We start from the raw sequence: 16308 nt of genomic DNA, 5'->3' as shown, positions 1-16308 counted from the left end.
TTACATGGGGTTGACCAAACTTGCAGAAACATGTTTATTTCTGCTGAAAAACATGTTTTGACACTTTCAGCACACTGGGGTTAAGATCTGAGTGTGTGGGCTCTTCTGAGCCTTACTGCTACATGGGGATTCAGTTGTCTGAAAAAACGCGTTTATTTCGGGCTGAAAAACACGTTTTGCAGAGTGTACTGTTACTGCCCCATAACTTACATGGGGTTGACCAAACTTGCAGAAACATGTTTATTTCTGCTGAAAAACACGTTTTGACCCTTTCTGCACACTGGGGTTAAGATCTGAGTGTGTGGGCTCTTCTGAGCCTTGCTGCTACATGGGTATTCAGTTGTCTGAAAAAACGCGTTTATTTCGGGCTGAAAAACACGTTTTGAAAAGTGTACTGTTACTGCCCCATAACTTACATGGGGTTGACCAAACTTGCAGAAACATGTTTATTTCTGCTGAAAAACATGTTTTGACACTTTCAGCACACTGGGGTTAAGATCTGAGTGTGTGGGCTCTTCTGAGCCTTGCTGCTACATGGGGATTCAGTTGTCTGAAAAAACGCGTTTATTTCGGGCTGAAAAACACGTTTTGCAGAGTGTACTGTTACTGCCCCATAACTTACATGGGGTTGACCAAACTTGCAGAAACATGTTTATTTCTGCTGAAAAACACGTTTTGACCCTTTCTGCACACTGGGGTTAAGATCTGAGTGTGTGGGCTCTTCTGAGCCTTGCTGCTACATGGGTATTCAGTTGTCTGAAAAAACGCGTTTATTTCGGGCTGAAAAACACGTTTTGAAAAGTGTACTGTTACTGCCCCATAACTTACATGGGGTTGACCAAACTTGCAGAAACATGTTTATTTCTGCTGAAAAACATGTTTTGACACTTTCAGCACACTGGGGTTAAGATCTGAGTGTGTGGGCTCTTCTGAGCCTTGTTGCTACATGGGGATTCAGTTGTCTGAAAAAACGCGTTTATTTCGGGCTGAAAAACACGTTTTGAAAAGTGTACTGTTACTGCCCCATAACTTACATGGGGTTGACCAAACTTGCAGAAACATGTTTATTTCTGCTGAAAAACATGTTTTGACACTTTCAGCACACTGGGGTTAAGAGCTGAGTGTGTGGGCTCTTCTGAGCCTTGCTGCTACATGGGTATTCAGTTGTCTGAAAAAACGCGTTTATTTCGGGCTGAAAAACACGTTTTGAAAAGTGTACTGTTACTGCCCCATAACTTACATGGAGTTGACCAAACTTGCAGAAACATGTTTATTTCTGCTGAAAAACATGTTTTGACACTTTCAGCACACTGGGGTTAAGATCTGAGTGTGTGGGCTCTTCTGAGCCTTGTTGCTACATGGGGATTCAGTTGTCTGAAAAAACGCGTTTATTTCGGGCTGAAAAACACGTTTTGAAAAGTGTACTGTTACTGCCCCATAACTTACATGGGGTTGACCAAACTTGCAGAAACATGTTTATTTCTGCTGAAAAACATGTTTTGACACTTTCAGCACACTGGGGTTAAGATCTGAGTGTGTGGGCTCTTCTGAGCCTTGCTGCTACATGGGGATTCAGTTGTCTGAAAAAACGCGTTTATTTCGGGCTGAAAAACACGTTTTGCAGAGTGTACTGTTACTGCCCCATAACTTACATGGGATTGACCAAACTTGCAGAAACATGTTTATTTCTGCTGAAAAACACGTTTTGACCCTTTCTGCACACTGGGGTTAAGAGCTGAGTGTGTGGGCTCTTCTGAGACTTGCTGCTACATGGGTATTCAGTTGTCTGAAAAAACGCGTTTATTTCGGGCTGAAAAACACGTTTTGAAAAGTGTACTGTTACTGCCCCATAACTTACATGGGGTTGACCAAACTTGCAGAAACATGTTTATTTCTGCTGAAAAACATGTTTTGACACTTTCAGCACACTGGGGTTAAGATCTGAGTGTGTGGGCTCTTCTGAGCCTTGTTGCTACATGGGGATTCAGTTGTCTGAAAAAACGCGTTTATTTCGGGCTGAAAAACACGTTTTGAAAAGTGTACTGTTACTGCCCCATAACTTACATGGGGTTGACCAAACTTGCAGAAACATGTTTATTTCTGCTGAAAAACATGTTTTGACACTTTCAGCACACTGGGGTTAAGATCTGAGTGTGTGGGCTCTTCTGAGCCTTGCTGCTACATGGGGATTCAGTTGTCTGAAAAAACGCGTTTATTTCGGGCTGAAAAACACGTTTTGCAGAGTGTACTGTTACTGCCCCATAACTTACATGGGGTTGACCAAACTTGCAGAAACATGTTTATTTCTGCTGAAAAACATGTTTTGACACTTTCAGCACACTGGGGTTAAGATCTGAGTGTGTGGGCTCTTCTGAGCCTTGTTGCTACATGGGGATTCAGTTGTCTGAAAAAACGCGTTTATTTCGGGCTGAAAAACACGTTTTGAAAAGTGTACTGTTACTGCCCCATAACTTACATGGGGTTGACCAAACTTGCAGAAACATGTTTATTTCTGCTGAAAAACATGTTTTGACACTTTCAGCACACTGGGGTTAAGATCTGAGTGTGTGGGCTCTTCTGAGCCTTGTTGCTACATGGGGATTCAGTTGTCTGAAAAAACGCGTTTATTTCGGGCTGAAAAACACGTTTTGAAAAGTGTACTGTTACTGCCCCATAACTTACATGGGGTTGACCAAACTTGCAGAAACATGTTTATTTCTGCTGAAAAACATGTTTTGACACTTTCAGCACACTGGGGTTAAGATCTGAGTGTGTGGGCTCTTCTGAGCCTTGTTGCTACATGGGTATTCAGTTGTCTGAAAAAACGCGTTTATTTCGGGCTGAAAAACACGTTTTGAAAAGTGTACTGTTACTGCCCCATAACTTACATGGGGTTGACCAAACTTGCAGAAACATGTTTATTTCTGCTGAAAAACATGTTTTGACACTTTCTGCACACTGGGGTTAAGATCTGAGTGTGTGGGCTCTTCTGAGCCTTGTTGCTACATGGGGATTCAGTTGTCTGAAAAAACGCGTTTATTTCGGGCTGAAAAACACGTTTTGAAAAGTGTACTGTTACTGCCCCATAACTTACATGGGGTTGACCAAACTTGCAGAAACATGTTTATTTCTGCTGAAAAACATGTTTTGACACTTTCAGCACACTGGGGTTAAGATCTGAGTGTGTGGGCTCTTCTGAGCCTTGCTGCTACATGGGGATTCAGTTGTCTGAAAAAACGCGTTTATTTCGGGCTGAAAAACACGTTTTGCAGAGTGTACTGTTACTGCCCCATAACTTACATGGGATTGACCAAACTTGCAGAAACATGTTTATTTCTGCTGAAAAACACGTTTTGACCCTTTCTGCACACTGGGGTTAAGAGCTGAGTGTGTGGGCTCTTCTGAGACTTGCTGCTACATGGGTATTCAGTTGTCTGAAAAAACGCGTTTATTTCGGGCTGAAAAACACGTTTTGAAAAGTGTACTGTTACTGCCCCATAACTTACATGGGGTTGACCAAACTTGCAGAAACATGTTTATTTCTGCTGAAAAACATGTTTTGACACTTTCAGCACACTGGGGTTAAGATCTGAGTGTGTGGGCTCTTCTGAGCCTTGCTGCTACATGGGGATTCAGTTGTCTGAAAAAACGCGTTTATTTCGGGCTGAAAAACACGTTTTGAAAAGTGTACTGTTACTGCCCCATAACTTACATGGGGTTGACCAAACTTGCAGAAACATGTTTATTTCTGCTGAAAAACATGTTTTGACACTTTCAGCACACTGGGGTTAAGATCTGAGTGTGTGGGCTCTTCTGAGCCTTGCTGCTACATGGGGATTCAGTTGTCTGAAAAAACGCGTTTATTTCGGGCTGAAAAACACGTTTTGCAGAGTGTACTGTTACTGCCCCATAACTTACATGGGATTGACCAAACTTGCAGAAACATGTTTATTTCTGCTGAAAAACACGTTTTGACCCTTTCTGCACACTGGGGTTAAGAGCTGAGTGTGTGGGCTCTTCTGAGACTTGCTGCTACATGGGTATTCAGTTGTCTGAAAAAACGCGTTTATTTCGGGCTGAAAAACACGTTTTGAAAAGTGTACTGTTACTGCCCCATAACTTACATGGGGTTGACCAAACTTGCAGAAACATGTTTATTTCTGCTGAAAAACATGTTTTGACACTTTCAGCACACTGGGGTTAAGATCTGAGTGTGTGGGCTCTTCTGAGCCTTGTTGCTACATGGGGATTCAGTTGTCTGAAAAAACGCGTTTATTTCGGGCTGAAAAACACGTTTTGAAAAGTGTACTGTTACTGCCCCATAACTTACATGGGGTTGACCAAACTTGCAGAAACATGTTTATTTCTGCTGAAAAACATGTTTTGACACTTTCAGCACACTGGGGTTAAGATCTGAGTGTGTGGGCTCTTCTGAGCCTTGCTGCTACATGGGGATTCAGTTGTCTGAAAAAACGCGTTTATTTCGGGCTGAAAAACACGTTTTGCAGAGTGTACTGTTACTGCCCCATAACTTACATGGGGTTGACCAAACTTGCAGAAACATGTTTATTTCTGCTGAAAAACATGTTTTGACACTTTCAGCACACTGGGGTTAAGATCTGAGTGTGTGGGCTCTTCTGAGCCTTGTTGCTACATGGGGATTCAGTTGTCTGAAAAAACGCGTTTATTTCGGGCTGAAAAACACGTTTTGAAAAGTGTACTGTTACTGCCCCATAACTTACATGGGGTTGACCAAACTTGCAGAAACATGTTTATTTCTGCTGAAAAACATGTTTTGACACTTTCAGCACACTGGGGTTAAGATCTGAGTGTGTGGGCTCTTCTGAGCCTTGTTGCTACATGGGGATTCAGTTGTCTGAAAAAACGCGTTTATTTCGGGCTGAAAAACACGTTTTGAAAAGTGTACTGTTACTGCCCCATAACTTACATGGGGTTGACCAAACTTGCAGAAACATGTTTATTTCTGCTGAAAAACATGTTTTGACACTTTCAGCACACTGGGGTTAAGATCTGAGTGTGTGGGCTCTTCTGAGCCTTGTTGCTACATGGGTATTCAGTTGTCTGAAAAAACGCGTTTATTTCGGGCTGAAAAACACGTTTTGAAAAGTGTACTGTTACTGCCCCATAACTTACATGGGGTTGACCAAACTTGCAGAAACATGTTTATTTCTGCTGAAAAACATGTTTTGACACTTTCTGCACACTGGGGTTAAGATCTGAGTGTGTGGGCTCTTCTGAGCCTTGTTGCTACATGGGGATTCAGTTGTCTGAAAAAACGCGTTTATTTCGGGCTGAAAAACACGTTTTGAAAAGTGTACTGTTACTGCCCCATAACTTACATGGGGTTGACCAAACTTGCAGAAACATGTTTATTTCTGCTGAAAAACATGTTTTGACACTTTCAGCACACTGGGGTTAAGATCTGAGTGTGTGGGCTCTTCTGAGCCTTGCTGCTACATGGGGATTCAGTTGTCTGAAAAAACGCGTTTATTTCGGGCTGAAAAACACGTTTTGCAGAGTGTACTGTTACTGCCCCATAACTTACATGGGATTGACCAAACTTGCAGAAACATGTTTATTTCTGCTGAAAAACACGTTTTGACCCTTTCTGCACACTGGGGTTAAGAGCTGAGTGTGTGGGCTCTTCTGAGACTTGCTGCTACATGGGTATTCAGTTGTCTGAAAAAACGCGTTTATTTCGGGCTGAAAAACACGTTTTGAAAAGTGTACTGTTACTGCCCCATAACTTACATGGGGTTGACCAAACTTGCAGAAACATGTTTATTTCTGCTGAAAAACATGTTTTGACACTTTCAGCACACTGGGGTTAAGATCTGAGTGTGTGGGCTCTTCTGAGCCTTGCTGCTACATGGGGATTCAGTTGTCTGAAAAAACGCGTTTATTTCGGGCTGAAAAACACGTTTTGAAAAGTGTACTGTTACTGCCCCATAACTTACATGGGGTTGACCAAACTTGCAGAAACATGTTTATTTCTGCTGAAAAACATGTTTTGACACTTTCAGCACACTGGGGTTAAGATCTGAGTGTGTGGGCTATTCTGAGCCTTGCTGCTACATGGGTATTCAGTTGTCTGAAAAAACGCGTTTATTTCGGGCTGAAAAACACGTTTTGAAAAGTGTACTGTTACTGCCCCATAACTTACATGGGGTTGACCAAACTTGCAGAAACATGTTTATTTCTGCTGAAAAACATGTTTTGAACCTTTCTGCACACTGGGGTTAAGATCTGAGTGTGTGGGCTCTTCTGAGCCTTGCTGCTACATGGGGATTCAGTTGTCTGAAAAAACGCGTTTATTTCGGGCTGAAAAACACGTTTTGCAGAGTGTACTGTTACTGCCCCATAACTTACATGGGGTTGACCAAACTTGCAGAAACATGTTTATTTCTGCTGAAAAACATGTTTTGACACTTTCAGCACACTGGGGTTAAGATCTGAGTTTGTGGGCTCTTCTGAGCCTTGTTGCTACATGGGGATTCAGTTGTCTGAAAAAACGCGTTTATTTCGGGCTGAAAAACACGTTTTGAAAAGTGTACTGTTACTGCCCCATAACTTACATGGGGTTGACCAAACTTGCAGAAACATGTTTATTTCTGCTGAAAAACATGTTTTGACACTTTCAGCACACTGGGGTTAAGATCTGAGTGTGTGGGCTATTCTGAGCCTTGCTGCTACATGGGTATTCAGTTGTCTGAAAAAACGCGTTTATTTCGGGCTGAAAAACACGTTTTGAAAAGTGTACTGTTACTGCCCCATAACTTACATGGGGTTGACCAAACTTGCAGAAATATGTTTATTTCTGCTGAAAAACATGTTTTGACACTTTCAGCACACTGGGGTTAAGATCTGAGTGTGTGGGCTCTTCTGAGCCTTGTTGCTACATGGGGATTCAGTTGTCTGAAAAAACGCGTTTATTTCGGTCTGAAAAACACGTTTTGAAAAGTGTACTGTTACTGCCCCATAACTTACATGGGGTTGACCAAACTTGCAGAAACATGTTTATTTCTGCTGAAAAACATGTTTTGACACTTTCAGCACACTGGGGTTAAGATCTGAGTGTGTGGGCTCTTCTGAGCCTTGTTGCTACATGGGGATTCAGTTGTCTGAAAAAACGCGTTTATTTCGGGCTGAAAAACACGTTTTGAAAAGTGTACTGTTACTGCCCCATAACTTACATGGGGTTGACCAAACTTGCAGAAACATGTTTATTTCTGCTGAAAAACATGTTTTGACACTTTCAGCACACTGGGGTTAAGATCTGAGTGTGTGGGCTCTTCTGAGCCTTGTTGCTACATGGGGATTCAGTTGTCTGAAAAAACGCGTTTATTTCGGGCTGAAAAACACGTTTTGAAAAGTGTACTGTTACTGCCCCATAACTTACATGGGGTTGACCAAACTTGCAGAAACATGTTTATTTCTGCTGAAAAACATGTTTTGACACTTTCAGCACACTGGGGTTAAGATCTGAGTGTGTGGGCTCTTCTGAGCCTTACTGCTACATGGGGATTCAGTTGTCTGAAAAAACGCGTTTATTTCGGGCTGAAAAACACGTTTTGCAGAGTGTACTGTTACTGCCCCATAACTTACATGGGGTTGACCAAACTTGCAGAAACATGTTTATTTCTGCTGAAAAACACGTTTTGACCCTTTCTGCACACTGGGGTTAAGATCTGAGTGTGTGGGCTCTTCTGAGCCTTGCTGCTACATGGGTATTCAGTTGTCTGAAAAAACGCGTTTATTTCGGGCTGAAAAACACGTTTTGAAAAGTGTACTGTTACTGCCCCATAACTTACATGGGGTTGACCAAACTTGCAGAAACATGTTTATTTCTGCTGAAAAACATGTTTTGACACTTTCAGCACACTGGGGTTAAGATCTGAGTGTGTGGGCTCTTCTGAGCCTTGCTGCTACATGGGGATTCAGTTGTCTGAAAAAACGCGTTTATTTCGGGCTGAAAAACACGTTTTGCAGAGTGTACTGTTACTGCCCCATAACTTACATGGGGTTGACCAAACTTGCAGAAACATGTTTATTTCTGCTGAAAAACACGTTTTGACCCTTTCTGCACACTGGGGTTAAGATCTGAGTGTGTGGGCTCTTCTGAGCCTTGCTGCTACATGGGTATTCAGTTGTCTGAAAAAACGCGTTTATTTCGGGCTGAAAAACACGTTTTGAAAAGTGTACTGTTACTGCCCCATAACTTACATGGGGTTGACCAAACTTGCAGAAACATGTTTATTTCTGCTGAAAAACATGTTTTGACACTTTCAGCACACTGGGGTTAAGATCTGAGTGTGTGGGCTCTTCTGAGCCTTGTTGCTACATGGGGATTCAGTTGTCTGAAAAAACGCGTTTATTTCGGGCTGAAAAACACGTTTTGAAAAGTGTACTGTTACTGCCCCATAACTTACATGGGGTTGACCAAACTTGCAGAAACATGTTTATTTCTGCTGAAAAACATGTTTTGACACTTTCAGCACACTGGGGTTAAGAGCTGAGTGTGTGGGCTCTTCTGAGCCTTGCTGCTACATGGGTATTCAGTTGTCTGAAAAAACGCGTTTATTTCGGGCTGAAAAACACGTTTTGAAAAGTGTACTGTTACTGCCCCATAACTTACATGGGGTTGACCAAACTTGCAGAAACATGTTTATTTCTGCTGAAAAACATGTTTTGACACTTTCAGCACACTGGGGTTAAGATCTGAGTGTGTGGGCTCTTCTGAGCCTTGTTGCTACATGGGGATTCAGTTGTCTGAAAAAACGCGTTTATTTCGGGCTGAAAAACACGTTTTGAAAAGTGTACTGTTACTGCCCCATAACTTACATGGGGTTGACCAAACTTGCAGAAACATGTTTATTTCTGCTGAAAAACATGTTTTGACACTTTCAGCACACTGGGGTTAAGATCTGAGTGTGTGGGCTCTTCTGAGCCTTGCTGCTACATGGGTATTCAGTTGTCTGAAAAAACGCGTTTATTTCGGGCTGAAAAACACGTTTTGCAGAGTGTACTGTTACTGCCCCATAACTTACATGGGATTGACCAAACTTGCAGAAACATGTTTATTTCTGCTGAAAAACACGTTTTGACCCTTTCTGCACACTGGGGTTAAGAGCTGAGTGTGTGGGCTCTTCTGAGACTTGCTGCTACATGGGTATTCAGTTGTCTGAAAAAACGCGTTTATTTCGGGCTGAAAAACACGTTTTGAAAAGTGTACTGTTACTGCCCCATAACTTACATGGGGTTGACCAAACTTGCAGAAACATGTTTATTTCTGCTGAAAAACATGTTTTGACACTTTCAGCACACTGGGGTTAAGATCTGAGTGTGTGGGCTCTTCTGAGCCTTGTTGCTACATGGGGATTCAGTTGTCTGAAAAAACGCGTTTATTTCGGGCTGAAAAACACGTTTTGAAAAGTGTACTGTTACTGCCCCATAACTTACATGGGGTTGACCAAACTTGCAGAAACATGTTTATTTCTGCTGAAAAACATGTTTTGACACTTTCAGCACACTGGGGTTAAGATCTGAGTGTGTGGGCTCTTCTGAGCCTTGCTGCTACATGGGGATTCAGTTGTCTGAAAAAACGCGTTTATTTCGGGCTGAAAAACACGTTTTGCAGAGTGTACTGTTACTGCCCTATAACTTACATGGGGTTGACCAAACTTGCAGAAACATGTTTATTTCTGCTGAAAAACATGTTTTGACACTTTCAGCACACTGGGGTTAAGATCTGAGTGTGTGGGCTCTTCTGAGCCTTGTTGCTACATGGGGATTCAGTTGTCTGAAAAAACGCGTTTATTTCGGGCTGAAAAACACGTTTTGAAAAGTGTACTGTTACTGCCCCATAACTTACATGGGGTTGACCAAACTTGCAGAAACATGTTTATTTCTGCTGAAAAACATGTTTTGACACTTTCAGCACACTGGGGTTAAGATCTGAGTGTGTGGGCTCTTCTGAGCCTTGTTGCTACATGGGGATTCAGTTGTCTGAAAAAACGCGTTTATTTCGGGCTGAAAAACACGTTTTGAAAAGTGTACTGTTACTGCCCCATAACTTACATGGGGTTGACCAAACTTGCAGAAACATGTTTATTTCTGCTGAAAAACATGTTTTGACACTTTCAGCACACTGGGGTTAAGATCTGAGTGTGTGGGCTCTTCTGAGCCTTGTTGCTACATGGGTATTCAGTTGTCTGAAAAAACGCGTTTATTTCGGGCTGAAAAACACGTTTTGAAAAGTGTACTGTTACTGCCCCATAACTTACATGGGGTTGACCAAACTTGCAGAAACATGTTTATTTCTGCTGAAAAACATGTTTTGACACTTTCTGCACACTGGGGTTAAGATCTGAGTGTGTGGGCTCTTCTGAGCCTTGTTGCTACATGGGGATTCAGTTGTCTGAAAAAACGCGTTTATTTCGGGCTGAAAAACACGTTTTGAAAAGTGTACTGTTACTGCCCCATAACTTACATGGGGTTGACCAAACTTGCAGAAACATGTTTATTTCTGCTGAAAAACATGTTTTGACACTTTCAGCACACTGGGGTTAAGATCTGAGTGTGTGGGCTCTTCTGAGCCTTGCTGCTACATGGGGATTCAGTTGTCTGAAAAAACGCGTTTATTTCGGGCTGAAAAACACGTTTTGCAGAGTGTACTGTTACTGCCCCATAACTTACATGGGATTGACCAAACTTGCAGAAACATGTTTATTTCTGCTGAAAAACACGTTTTGACCCTTTCTGCACACTGGGGTTAAGAGCTGAGTGTGTGGGCTCTTCTGAGACTTGCTGCTACATGGGTATTCAGTTGTCTGAAAAAACGCGTTTATTTCGGGCTGAAAAACACGTTTTGAAAAGTGTACTGTTACTGCCCCATAACTTACATGGGGTTGACCAAACTTGCAGAAACATGTTTATTTCTGCTGAAAAACATGTTTTGACACTTTCAGCACACTGGGGTTAAGATCTGAGTGTGTGGGCTCTTCTGAGCCTTGCTGCTACATGGGGATTCAGTTGTCTGAAAAAACGCGTTTATTTCGGGCTGAAAAACACGTTTTGAAAAGTGTACTGTTACTGCCCCATAACTTACATGGGGTTGACCAAACTTGCAGAAACATGTTTATTTCTGCTGAAAAACATGTTTTGACACTTTCAGCACACTGGGGTTAAGATCTGAGTGTGTGGGCTATTCTGAGCCTTGCTGCTACATGGGTATTCAGTTGTCTGAAAAAACGCGTTTATTTCGGGCTGAAAAACACGTTTTGAAAAGTGTACTGTTACTGCCCCATAACTTACATGGGGTTGACCAAACTTGCAGAAACATGTTTATTTCTGCTGAAAAACATGTTTTGAACCTTTCTGCACACTGGGGTTAAGATCTGAGTGTGTGGGCTCTTCTGAGCCTTGCTGCTACATGGGGATTCAGTTGTCTGAAAAAACGCGTTTATTTCGGGCTGAAAAACACGTTTTGCAGAGTGTACTGTTACTGCCCCATAACTTACATGGGGTTGACCAAACTTGCAGAAACATGTTTATTTCTGCTGAAAAACATGTTTTGACACTTTCAGCACACTGGGGTTAAGATCTGAGTTTGTGGGCTCTTCTGAGCCTTGTTGCTACATGGGGATTCAGTTGTCTGAAAAAACGCGTTTATTTCGGGCTGAAAAACACGTTTTGAAAAGTGTACTGTTACTGCCCCATAACTTACATGGGGTTGACCAAACTTGCAGAAACATGTTTATTTCTGCTGAAAAACATGTTTTGACACTTTCAGCACACTGGGGTTAAGATCTGAGTGTGTGGGCTATTCTGAGCCTTGCTGCTACATGGGTATTCAGTTGTCTGAAAAAACGCGTTTATTTCGGGCTGAAAAACACGTTTTGAAAAGTGTACTGTTACTGCCCCATAACTTACATGGGGTTGACCAAACTTGCAGAAATATGTTTATTTCTGCTGAAAAACATGTTTTGACACTTTCAGCACACTGGGGTTAAGATCTGAGTGTGTGGGCTCTTCTGAGCCTTGTTGCTACATGGGGATTCAGTTGTCTGAAAAAACGCGTTTATTTCGGTCTGAAAAACACGTTTTGAAAAGTGTACTGTTACTGCCCCATAACTTACATGGGGTTGACCAAACTTGCAGAAACATGTTTATTTCTGCTGAAAAACATGTTTTGACACTTTCAGCACACTGGGGTTAAGATCTGAGTGTGTGGGCTCTTCTGAGCCTTGTTGCTACATGGGGATTCAGTTGTCTGAAAAAACGCGTTTATTTCGGGCTGAAAAACACGTTTTGAAAAGTGTACTGTTACTGCCCCATAACTTACATGGGGTTGACCAAACTTGCAGAAACATGTTTATTTCTGCTGAAAAACATGTTTTGACACTTTCAGCACACTGGGGTTAAGATCTGAGTGTGTGGGCTCTTCTGAGCCTTGTTGCTACATGGGGATTCAGTTGTCTGAAAAAACGCGTTTATTTCGGGCTGAAAAACACGTTTTGAAAAGTGTACTGTTACTGCCCCATAACTTACATGGGGTTGACCAAACTTGCAGAAACATGTTTATTTCTGCTGAAAAACATGTTTTGACACTTTCAGCACACTGGGGTTAAGATCTGAGTGTGTGGGCTCTTCTGAGCCTTACTGCTACATGGGGATTCAGTTGTCTGAAAAAACGCGTTTATTTCGGGCTGAAAAACACGTTTTGCAGAGTGTACTGTTACTGCCCCATAACTTACATGGGGTTGACCAAACTTGCAGAAACATGTTTATTTCTGCTGAAAAACACGTTTTGACCCTTTCTGCACACTGGGGTTAAGATCTGAGTGTGTGGGCTCTTCTGAGCCTTGCTGCTACATGGGTATTCAGTTGTCTGAAAAAACGCGTTTATTTCGGGCTGAAAAACACGTTTTGAAAAGTGTACTGTTACTGCCCCATAACTTACATGGGGTTGACCAAACTTGCAGAAACATGTTTATTTCTGCTGAAAAACATGTTTTGACACTTTCAGCACACTGGGGTTAAGATCTGAGTGTGTGGGCTCTTCTGAGCCTTGCTGCTACATGGGGATTCAGTTGTCTGAAAAAACGCGTTTATTTCGGGCTGAAAAACACGTTTTGCAGAGTGTACTGTTACTGCCCCATAACTTACATGGGGTTGACCAAACTTGCAGAAACATGTTTATTTCTGCTGAAAAACACGTTTTGACCCTTTCTGCACACTGGGGTTAAGATCTGAGTGTGTGGGCTCTTCTGAGCCTTGCTGCTACATGGGTATTCAGTTGTCTGAAAAAACGCGTTTATTTCGGGCTGAAAAACACGTTTTGAAAAGTGTACTGTTACTGCCCCATAACTTACATGGGGTTGACCAAACTTGCAGAAACATGTTTATTTCTGCTGAAAAACATGTTTTGACACTTTCAGCACACTGGGGTTAAGATCTGAGTGTGTGGGCTCTTCTGAGCCTTGTTGCTACATGGGGATTCAGTTGTCTGAAAAAACGCGTTTATTTCGGGCTGAAAAACACGTTTTGAAAAGTGTACTGTTACTGCCCCATAACTTACATGGGGTTGACCAAACTTGCAGAAACATGTTTATTTCTGCTGAAAAACATGTTTTGACACTTTCAGCACACTGGGGTTAAGAGCTGAGTGTGTGGGCTCTTCTGAGCCTTGCTGCTACATGGGTATTCAGTTGTCTGAAAAAACGCGTTTATTTCGGGCTGAAAAACACGTTTTGAAAAGTGTACTGTTACTGCCCCATAACTTACATGGGGTTGACCAAACTTGCAGAAACATGTTTATTTCTGCTGAAAAACATGTTTTGACACTTTCAGCACACTGGGGTTAAGATCTGAGTGTGTGGGCTCTTCTGAGCCTTGTTGCTACATGGGGATTCAGTTGTCTGAAAAAACGCGTTTATTTCGGGCTGAAAAACACGTTTTGAAAAGTGTACTGTTACTGCCCCATAACTTACATGGGGTTGACCAAACTTGCAGAAACATGTTTATTTCTGCTGAAAAACATGTTTTGACACTTTCAGCACACTGGGGTTAAGATCTGAGTGTGTGGGCTCTTCTGAGCCTTGCTGCTACATGGGTATTCAGTTGTCTGAAAAAACGCGTTTATTTCGGGCTGAAAAACACGTTTTGCAGAGTGTACTGTTACTGCCCCATAACTTACATGGGATTGACCAAACTTGCAGAAACATGTTTATTTCTGCTGAAAAACACGTTTTGACCCTTTCTGCACACTGGGGTTAAGAGCTGAGTGTGTGGGCTCTTCTGAGACTTGCTGCTACATGGGTATTCAGTTGTCTGAAAAAACGCGTTTATTTCGGGCTGAAAAACACGTTTTGAAAAGTGTACTGTTACTGCCCCATAACTTACATGGGGTTGACCAAACTTGCAGAAACATGTTTATTTCTGCTGAAAAACATGTTTTGACACTTTCAGCACACTGGGGTTAAGATCTGAGTGTGTGGGCTCTTCTGAGCCTTGTTGCTACATGGGGATTCAGTTGTCTGAAAAAACGCGTTTATTTCGGGCTGAAAAACACGTTTTGAAAAGTGTACTGTTACTGCCCCATAACTTACATGGGGTTGACCAAACTTGCAGAAACATGTTTATTTCTGCTGAAAAACATGTTTTGACACTTTCAGCACACTGGGGTTAAGATCTGAGTGTGTGGGCTCTTCTGAGCCTTGCTGCTACATGGGGATTCAGTTGTCTGAAAAAACGCGTTTATTTCGGTCTGAAAAACACGTTTTGAAAAGTGTACTGTTACTGCCCCATAACTTACATGGGGTTGACCAAACTTGCAGAAACATGTTTATTTCTGCTGAAAAACATGTTTTGACACTTTCAGCACACTGGGGTTAAGATCTGAGTGTGTGGGCTCTTCTGAGCCTTGTTGCTACATGGGGATTCAGTTGTCTGAAAAAACGCGTTTATTTCGGGCTGAAAAACACGTTTTGAAAAGTGTACTGTTACTGCCCCATAACTTACATGGGGTTGACCAAACTTGCAGAAACATGTTTATTTCTGCTGAAAAACATGTTTTGACACTTTCAGCACACTGGGGTTAAGATCTGAGTGTGTGGGCTCTTCTGAGCCTTGTTGCTACATGGGGATTCAGTTGTCTGAAAAAACGCGTTTATTTCGGGCTGAAAAACACGTTTTGAAAAGTGTACTGTTACTGCCCCATAACTTACATGGGGTTGACCAAACTTGCAGAAACATGTTTATTTCTGCTGAAAAACATGTTTTGACACTTTCAGCACACTGGGGTTAAGATCTGAGTGTGTGGGCTCTTCTGAGCCTTACTGCTACATGGGGATTCAGTTGTCTGAAAAAACGCGTTTATTTCGGGCTGAAAAACACGTTTTGCAGAGTGTACTGTTACTGCCCCATAACTTACATGGGGTTGACCAAACTTGCAGAAACATGTTTATTTCTGCTGAAAAACACGTTTTGACCCTTTCTGCACACTGGGGTTAAGATCTGAGTGTGTGGGCTCTTCTGAGCCTTGCTGCTACATGGGTATTCAGTTGTCTGAAAAAACGCGTTTATTTCGGGCTGAAAAACACGTTTTGAAAAGTGTACTGTTACTGCCCCATAACTTACATGGGGTTGACCAAACTTGCAGAAACATGTTTATTTCTGCTGAAAAACATGTTTTGACACTTTCAGCACACTGGGGTTAAGATCTGAGTGTGTGGGCTCTTCTGAGCCTTGCTGCTACATGGGGATTCAGTTGTCTGAAAAAACGCGTTTATTTCGGGCTGAAAAACACGTTTTGCAGAGTGTACTGTTACTGCCCCATAACTTACATGGGGTTGACCAAACTTGCAGAAACATGTTTATTTCTGCTGAAAAACACGTTTTGACCCTTTCTGCACACTGGGGTTAAGATCTGAGTGTGTGGGCTCTTCTGAGCCTTGCTGCTACATGGGTATTCAGTTGTCTGAAAAAACGCGTTTATTTCGGGCTGAAAAACACGTTTTGAAAAGTGTACTGTTACTGCCCCATAACTTACATGGGGTTGACCAAACTTGCAGAAACATGTTTATTTCTGCTGAAAAACATGTTTTGACACTTTCAGCACACTGGGGTTAAGATCTGAGTGTGTGGGCTCTTCTGAGCCTTGTTGCTACATGGGGATTCAGTTGTCTGAAAAAACGCGTTTATTTCGGGCTGAAAAACACGTTTTGAAAAGTGTACTGTTACTGCCCCATAACTTACATGGGGTTGACCAAACTTGCAGAAACATGT

This window comes from Lepisosteus platostomus, chromosome 8 (genome assembly GCF_059453375.1).
Source record: "Lepisosteus platostomus isolate fLepPlt1 chromosome 8, fLepPlt1.hap1, whole genome shotgun sequence".
NCBI classification, from domain to species: domain Eukaryota; kingdom Metazoa; phylum Chordata; class Actinopteri; order Semionotiformes; family Lepisosteidae; genus Lepisosteus; species Lepisosteus platostomus.
This window is presented reverse-complemented; position numbering follows the sequence as displayed.